This window comes from Capra hircus, chromosome 3, assembly GCF_001704415.2.
Source record: "Capra hircus breed San Clemente chromosome 3, ASM170441v1, whole genome shotgun sequence".
NCBI classification, from domain to species: Eukaryota; Metazoa; Chordata; class Mammalia; order Artiodactyla; family Bovidae; genus Capra; species Capra hircus.
This window is the reverse complement of record NC_030810.1, coordinates 71377603-71385271: the sequence shown is the minus strand read 5'-3', so window position 1 is coordinate 71385271 and position 7669 is coordinate 71377603. Positions and strand designations below refer to the sequence as shown.

At 41.0% G+C, this 7669-nt stretch overlaps 1 long non-coding RNA gene across 1 annotated transcript; it reads right to left on the bottom strand.

Annotated features, from left to right (window-relative positions):
- On the bottom strand, positions 344-7044 carry LOC102185419. The gene is made up of 4 exons (XR_309890.3): positions 6854-7044; positions 4854-5068; positions 1881-2101; positions 344-383 (listed from the first exon to the last, which is right to left on the bottom strand). It is a non-coding gene; the product is annotated as an uncharacterized LOC102185419 (long non-coding RNA).

Sequence of the window (7669 nt, the reverse complement as noted above, 5' to 3'; positions counted from 1 at the left end):
GCCGATGGTGACTGCAGACATGATATCAGAAGACTATAGCTTCTTGGCAGGAAAGCAATGACAAACCTAGAAAGCGTGTTGAAAAGCAGAGACATCACTCTGCCAACAAAGGTCCATAGAGTCAAGGCTATAGTCTTCCCAGTTGTTGTGAGAGCTGGACTGCAAAGAAGGCAGAACACCAGAGAATTGACGCCTTTAAACTGTGGTGCTGGAGGAGGCTCTTGAAAGTCCTTTGGACAGCAAGGAGATCAAACCAGTCAATCTAAGGGAGATCAACCCTGAATATTCACTGGAAGGACTGATGTTAAAGCTGAAGCTCCAGTATTTTGGTCATTTGATGTGAACAGACGACTCATTGGAAAAGTTCCTGATGCTGGGAAAGACTGAGGGCAGAAGAAGAGGGTGTCAGAGGATGAGATGGCTCAACAGTATCACCAATGCAATAAACATGAACTTGGGCAAACTCCAGGAGATGGTGACAGATAGGGAGGCCTGGCGTGCTGCAGTCCAGGGAGTTGCAAAGAATCAGACACAACTAGGCAACTGAACAACAACAACATACATATACATAAATGTTTATATTATAATAAAAGTAAAGTTGCCTGCTCCTTGCTGCCAAAGGAAACATTATCTTTATTATACTGGACAATGAGCATGACTGTCTATGCTCTTTTGGATATCTGGAAAAATATCCCATGAGTCTAACATTCCACTGGCCACTCAGATTAGTCTGGACCAATAAAACCAAATCTGCCCAACTTTTCTCACACCACATTCAATTAACATATTATCAATAGGAGTCAAACTCTCAGGATAAGGCCAACCTGAAGTATTGACCTCAAACTTGCCTCCCAAGAGTCCAGACCCAGGCAGCTGAACAAATTCCATATATCATCAGGTTCTACCTTAGAAAGTCAGGTGATTTTGCTCTGTAAGTTTCTATATTGATTTTTCCACTTGGCCTGAGATATTAATCCAGGTGCAGAAGAATGTATTGGTGACTGTGCAGGCTCTATCTTGAACCTCAAAGAAGTCTAGGGCAATCCTCTCATTTGTAACAACCCTGACCAGTGAGTTGAGGCCAAACTGAATGCCTTCCAGGAATAAGGTAGTACCACTGATCACTTCAACCAAAGTCAGGAGCTAATTTTCTAATTGGACGACTTTTGCCATAAGGATAACTACACACAGAGCGCGCATAAATGTCAGTTATCTCTCTGGGAATCTCTCCAAAGTAGCTTCTTTTTGGAGAGATTTCCACAGTCCTAAGGGCTATATAGTCTACAGGTTCTTCCTTAAACCCTGGAAGATTTCTTATGACCACTGCTAAGTTGTAAGTCACTGTGTTTTTAGAAGGCAGGGAGGTTAACGCTTGGATCCCACAAAAGAAGTACAGTACAAAGGATGTACATCATCCCCATGGAAAGAATTATAATTGTTGGAGTTTCCTATATAAGACCTGTATCATTTAGGGGAAGGTGTTGACAGTGCCTCTAACATAAGCTCTCAGCAAACTGGTAAACCTTACATTCCCAGTTCAGTTTAAGCAATTAAGTTTAATCATTGTTTTCAGAAGGACTGCCTAAGGGCAGTCAGTCCAACCTGTCCTGCTTGTCCACACTACCAGCTGGGTGACATTTGTCTTCATAGGAAATGACATAATTATGAAACTGGGGGGTAGGGAAAATATCTAGAGGTGTTAACAGGATTTTTTTGTGAAAGATTCAGGAGCTGAGGACATCCTCTGTTGTTTCTGATTGACTTCTCAGTGAAGTTAGAGGAAATGGGCCAAATTGTGGGTCAGAGGCATCAGGCAGAGGGTAACAGATCCAACAGTCAATAAAATAGAAGGCACACGCAATGGTTTGGGAGAAACTCACCAGGCGGTTGCCGATCATGAAGAAGGCTCCAAGGGTGATTCTGAAAAACAGAGGTCATGCAGATCCATCTCTCTTCTGTGTCTCTTGGGGTCTAAAGTGTTTCCAGTCCCAGGTACTATTCTTGTCTGTCCTCCATTGCTTCAAAATTGGTGTGTTCAATTCCACTATTGATAATTTCATGTTTTTTTGTAGTTATCTCCTAATCACACCCAGACCTTTTACTGAGAAAAAAAAGGTGCAAGACTTGGACATTTTAATAAAAGTTATACAACACTTTATGTACCCCACATCAACCTGTCTGGACCACTGCATGGGGGTTTGGTGATAGTGTCAAATGGTATTATCTTTATGATCTAGGACAAAGTCCATCTAACTGGAGAATCCAGACAGTAAAATCAGAATTAAGTTGGAACCTCTTGGGCACCATTTTGGCTGAACTGCCACCTAGAGAGTATACCAGCCGGGCTGGCCTGGAATTGCTATTAGGGGAGAGAAAGACATGTGCAAGAATGGTTAGGAAGAAATCTCAATTTTTCAAAATAGGTCTATGTCATCTCCTACCCCTTTTGTCCTGACCATTACCTAAGAAAGCAGCCAAGGGGAAGTGAACCCTTTCTGAGGACAGCAGCATTCAGTGACCAAACTGCCTTACTAAAGTGCATGGACCAGGAGAAGGTGAAGGAAGTAGAATTAGAAATTTTTTAGTCAGTTTTTAGGGAGGCTATTCCAGTGCTAGATGTCTATGGCTGGTAGGGAGCATGGAAGTTCCTTCAAATATCTGTAATATCAGCAGCCAAGGTAAGAGTTGAGGGGGTGGAGGGAAGGAGGGGTACAAAGGGAAAAGAGCCTTCTACGCCAGTAAGGCTTTACATTTATTTATAGTTTCAAATTGGGTGTGGCTGCTCATGGCTCCAACAAATCAACTTGCAATGCTTTGGGCTGATTCAAAAATTTAAGGTAGGTAAATTTCCTCATGGCTTGTATTGCCTACTTTGGCTTTGGCAATCACGGCCTCATTCTTTTCTGGCTGGTGTCACACTTGGCTCATAGAGTGGCAAGTTTTTTAAGGAGTCAACTCATCATGGGAAAGATTGAAGGCAAAAGGAGAGGGAGGAAGCAGTGGATGAGATGGTTAGATAGCATCATTGACTAAATGATGTAAATCATTGACATGAATTTGAGCAAACTCCAGGAGATACAGAAGGACAGAGAAGCCTGGTGTGCTGCAGTCCATGGGGCCGAAAAGTGTCAGAAATAACTTAGTGACTGAAAAAAAATGACAACTTCAACCTGAGGTATTTAATGCCTCATTATCAAAAACACCCCTTTGGCTTCACCTAGTTCCAGTGTTAAGTTTTCCAGGGCCAAGAATTGACAGTAAGAATACATGTAGAGTTCTCTGGGTCAGTTTCCCATTCTCCAATGTGTCATCTGCATCAGCATTAGAAACCCAACCTCAGGCAGGAAGAGCTCAAATATTAGTTAATACCTCATCCATGGATTCCTGTAGAAGTTTTCCCCCAAAGAGCCACTGCTCCATTTAGCAGCCAGGACAATCTGCAAAATATCCTGAGACATTTTGCTCTAATCTGAATGGGTTAAAGTTTGGCATGAGAGACCAAGTCATAAAACAGTCCAGCTGTTGTCACCCAGGGTGAATATTAGTACTAATTGTCACCGTGGGATACACCTGAAGCTAATCAACAGGTTGAGAAAGTGCCCTGCACAGAGGAGAGTTAGCAACACCCCAGGCACTTTTTCACATGGTTGGCCTTCAACCTACTTCCTAATACTCAGCCTGCAACAAGAAATTACAGAAGTATTTAATGCCTGATTGATAATAACATTTGGTCAACATGTTCAACACTAATTCCCGAGGATTTCCTCAAAATCTTTTAATTGGTCTATAAGGTCCTCATCCTTGCTCTTTCACATTCCCTCTTGGTCACCAAGACTGTCAATAACCATAGAGTGTGATTTTTACCATCCAATAATCTAAGCTACCTTGCCACAGTTTCATGAATGCTGGGAGAAAACACAAGACTGGATCATAGACAAAGGACTTGCTTAGTCACAGCACTGGCAGTAGTCAGATCTCAGATTCGTGTCAATTTCCCAGACCCCAGCTCCAACAGGCAGTTCAAAGAAGACCAGAAAACACCAATGTATGCGGCAGATAGAGAGAAATCCTGAGTTTAGGGAACCCAGATCTCTTATAATAGCCAAAAGCCAACATGTACTGTCTCTGTCTTCCAAAATTGCTTGTTATACAGACATCTTTAAAAAGACAGTCCAGGAAGTCCAAGAAAGCCTTAGAACAGTCACAGATAGCCAAATAACTTGAATTCTGCTTTTGCCTACATAGAAACAAATTTTAAAAGGAAGAAAGGAAAGAAAAATGGAAATGATGAAAAAGAGCAAAACAGCAAGATATTCCTGGAACTCTTTCTACCAAATATAACCAAGTATTTCTAATTTCCTTATGATACATACACAAATAATTTCATAAGAATGAAGCATACACATACTTCTAGGCTAAGTTGGTAAGTATTTATATAATTTTGGAGTATAGGCTGTTATAAAGCATAAAACCAAAAAAAATCATTAGGAAAACATTTATAGATGTGATTATGCAAAATTCAAGCACTTCTCTCATGTCAAAATAAAATGAAATGCCATAAACAAAATTATAAATGAAAAAGAACCAATTGAAAAAATATTTGGAAAATACATTAATAGATTCATTTTAAAAATACCTAACTAATTAATGATAATAACAATAATAAAATGAATTCATCATTTGGGCTTGGAAACTGAACAAGGAATTCAAATCAGAATATATATATATATATACGTAGCCAGGAAGAATATGATAATATGTTCTATCCTTATTTGTAGTTATACCAATCCACATTAAAATAAATGCATTTTACTGATGTGGAAAAAAAAAGCAAAGAAAAAGATGGTCCATACCAACAGTAGACAGTCTTTGTGCTTGCGTGATGCATAGAAACATGCGAGACCCATGGAGAATTTCTTCCCAACGATGGGTTTAAGCAACTACTGCTGAGTCATACCATTCCCCGGAGAAGTCTTGTAAGACACAGTCTGTTTCCCAGTCAGACTGATTGGTGATGGGATATTAGTAGATGAAATGGAACCAGCAATGGTGATGACTGGGGGAGACCCTAATGGATAAAGACAAAAGAAGATTTATTAGTTGAAAGGTTTTAAGGTTGCAAATGGCAGAAACCTACTTTGATTAACATAAGTAAAAAGGAAATTATTACAAAATCATAAAATGATCCAGAAATAAAGAAAAAGTTGAATAATTGGGTCTTTGGGAGACAGGAGGCAGTGCAAACTGAGATCTAGATCCAGGAACTAATGGACAGTCTCTCCAGGGTGTTTCTGCTAGGATGACCCAGCTCCAAACTTTAAATTCTTGTGTCACACAGCTCAAGATTCAAATGTTCATGGGAGAGAGTCTAATGTTAGTTACTCAGTTGTGTCCAACTCTTTGTGACACCATGGACTGCAGCTAGCCAGGCTCCTCTGTCCGTGGGGATTCCCTAGGCAGGAATACTGGAGTGGATTGCCATTCCTTTCTCCAGGGGATCTTCCTGGCCCAGGGATCAAACCTGGGTCCCCTGCATTGTAGGCAGACTCTTTACCATCTGAGCCACTAGGGAAGTCTCTTGGGAGAGAGTCTAATTGGCCTCTTTTGGATCATATGCCCATACCTTGGGTGAGTGAGTGCTGGGATCTTAACCGACAATTGAACCAAGACTGCATTCATTATAAAGGGGGAGTCCCCAAAGAAAAATCAAGATATATTTCTGCTTATAAAGTTCATTTTCTCAATCTTCTTCATACTCTGGGGGACATGGTTCCTAGGCATTCTGGGATCACATCTGACATCTCCATCACTAGTGAGGGAAGAGAAAGAATCACAGGGAATGACTCTAAGTGGCCGGGCTGGGTGACTGCTCTGCATGTGGGGCTTGGGTATTGGGTAAGGTATTAGGATTGGTTCTTATTCCAGAACCATAAAGAGAAATAAGGAAGGAACAGTTCCCTAAAGAATAGGAGTGTCACTACCAAAAGAAGGCAGCAGAGTGATATTGGGCAGAGAAAAACGGATTTCCATCATGCCGTCAACCCTGCATGCTTCTTCCTTGCAGCCTGGAATTTTGTGAGTCCTGTAGGAGAAAGGAAACTCGAGATGCTGCTGCTGAATTTTCCCAAGAGGGGTATCTCAGGCTGGAGGGGATGGGCTCTCCGTCTGGCCAGCATAGGGCCATAGAAGGAGGTAGGGTGTGGCACAGAAAATACTGCGGGATCTTGGACATTTACTCACTAGGCACTTAAGGCCTTTCTGGGGCCACTGGGAGATGGAGTCCAAACCTGAAAGTCTTCCATTAAATCCCACAAGCTTCTTAACAGAGAGCTGAAGAAAATCCACGAGGTGGACAGGGCCAGGGAGGCAGGTTTGCCATCTGTTGCCTGGGGCCCAAGGGCCAAAACAGGCAAGGAGTTCACTGGACTTCCTCTCATCCCAAGCCATTCTGCATAAAAAGCTCAGTCTAAAATATCAAGGTCATAGGAAAGGCCAGAGGTGGGAATTAGGTTGAGGTGTCTCAGCAAAACTCTAAAATCAGAGCCCAGCCAAGGACCCATAAAGGCCAAGTACCAGCAGATAGTCTGAAGACATTTCTTAGGGCACCAAAGCTGGGGCAAGAGTCATTTATGGAGTTTGTTTGGGAAGGAAAAGGGGGGAAAAAGTAATTTTGAACAAGTGATGATAACTTTGTGAATATATAGTGAAATTTTCTCTTATGTAAGAAGAAGAGCATGAGGTATGTAGGTAAGTGATATAATTATATAGCATATTATACACAATAAATTTTATTATGTCAATATAATATGGTGTAAAGTTTTACTGGTTCACTTCTCTTTGGATCTCCACTCACCTCCTAGAGAAGTAATGTAGACAGTCAACAAGAGAATGTCTTTGCTGGTGCACAGTGTTCTTAGAGCTTGTCACATAGATCCCCAGCTGCAGAGTTCCCCAAGTGGAGCATGCCTCATAGAATAAAGTCTGCGAACTAGGGAACTGGAAAATCTGAGATTTGGCAGTCATTTGAAGGCCATGGTCTGAGATGTCACACTGTCAAAAGAAACACAAAGGATTTGTCCATTGACCTTGATTCATAACCACAGGTAGTTAGCATTTGCACCTCATCCTTTTGTGGTAGTGACACTTCTATCGTCAGGAGCTTAGGCTTTAATCCAAGCTGTCATTTATAACAACTCAACAAACAACCCAAATGTTTGTCCACTGGGAAATTGATAAGCAAATTGTGGAACATCCATGCAGTGAAATACCCTTCGACAATAAAAAAGAAGGAAACTACTGATTCACACATCTTAGAAATGACATCACATTTTTGCTGTGTTCTGTTTGTTCTAAATCATTATGCTAAATGAAGGAAGCAAGACAAAAGAGAACTACATACTTTATGATTACATTTATAGGAAATTTCAGAAAAGGCAGACTTACAGTGACAAAAAGTAGATGATGTTTGCCGTAAGGGAAGAGGGTTGACTCCTAAGAAGCACAAAGAAATTTTCTGTTTTTTGAAATAGATGGTGGTTTGATTAAGACTGTGTACCTTTGTCAAAACTTATCAACTTGTATACCTAAAATTAGTGGCTTCTTTTTTTACTGTGGTAAAATATATAGCATAAGTTTGCCTTTCACCCTTTAAGTGTGCAGTTTATTGGCA